Genomic DNA, 672 nt, shown 5'->3' with positions numbered 1-672 from the left:
CTGAGAGTCGACTCTCTTCCCCTAGATATGGCCTGTACATGCAACAGACAAGTATAAGTCTAATATTATGCATAATTAATATTGCGTCTTAAGTGTCATAGGCAGGGCTGATTAGGTTTTCTCGTGATTATAAATGTGCTTGATTTTCATGTTACATAATCATGGAATGAATTTTACATACACAGCTTCTCTGATTTTAAGATTAGTTCAAGAACCCTAAATTCGATGAAAATCATGACTATCCTAAAGAGCGACAAATATCACGGCTAACAAAGCGATTGATGCAACGCAAATAGCAACTGCAAACGAAGTGGCTGCTGTTACAGCTAATGATGCAGAATCCTCGGTTCTGCCAAAGCTATCTGAAACCCCCCGACCTCCGTCTCGGTAAACTGTCCGCTTTCCAGCTGGAGAGCTATTCCGGCAACCACCTGGATCATGAAATGTTGACATGGTAAGTGAGATACAAAATAATGTTCAGGTTCATCAAACATCTCACTATCAGAATCAAGCATAAGTTCAACCCACCCGTTGCTGGATTACATATACAACAGTCTTGATCCTCGGCATTATTGATACCAGCTGGACAGCAAGGGACGCATTGATTGTTCAGTTTGTCGATGTGCAACGGAGCAGCGCATGACAAGCAACTAAACTTTCCCGGTCCCGTAC

This window comes from Neodiprion pinetum, chromosome 1, assembly GCF_021155775.2.
Source record: "Neodiprion pinetum isolate iyNeoPine1 chromosome 1, iyNeoPine1.2, whole genome shotgun sequence".
Lineage (NCBI taxonomy): Eukaryota > Metazoa > Arthropoda > Insecta > Hymenoptera > Diprionidae > Neodiprion > Neodiprion pinetum.
The sequence above is the reverse complement of the archived record's forward strand: the minus strand, read 5'-3'. Positions refer to the sequence as shown.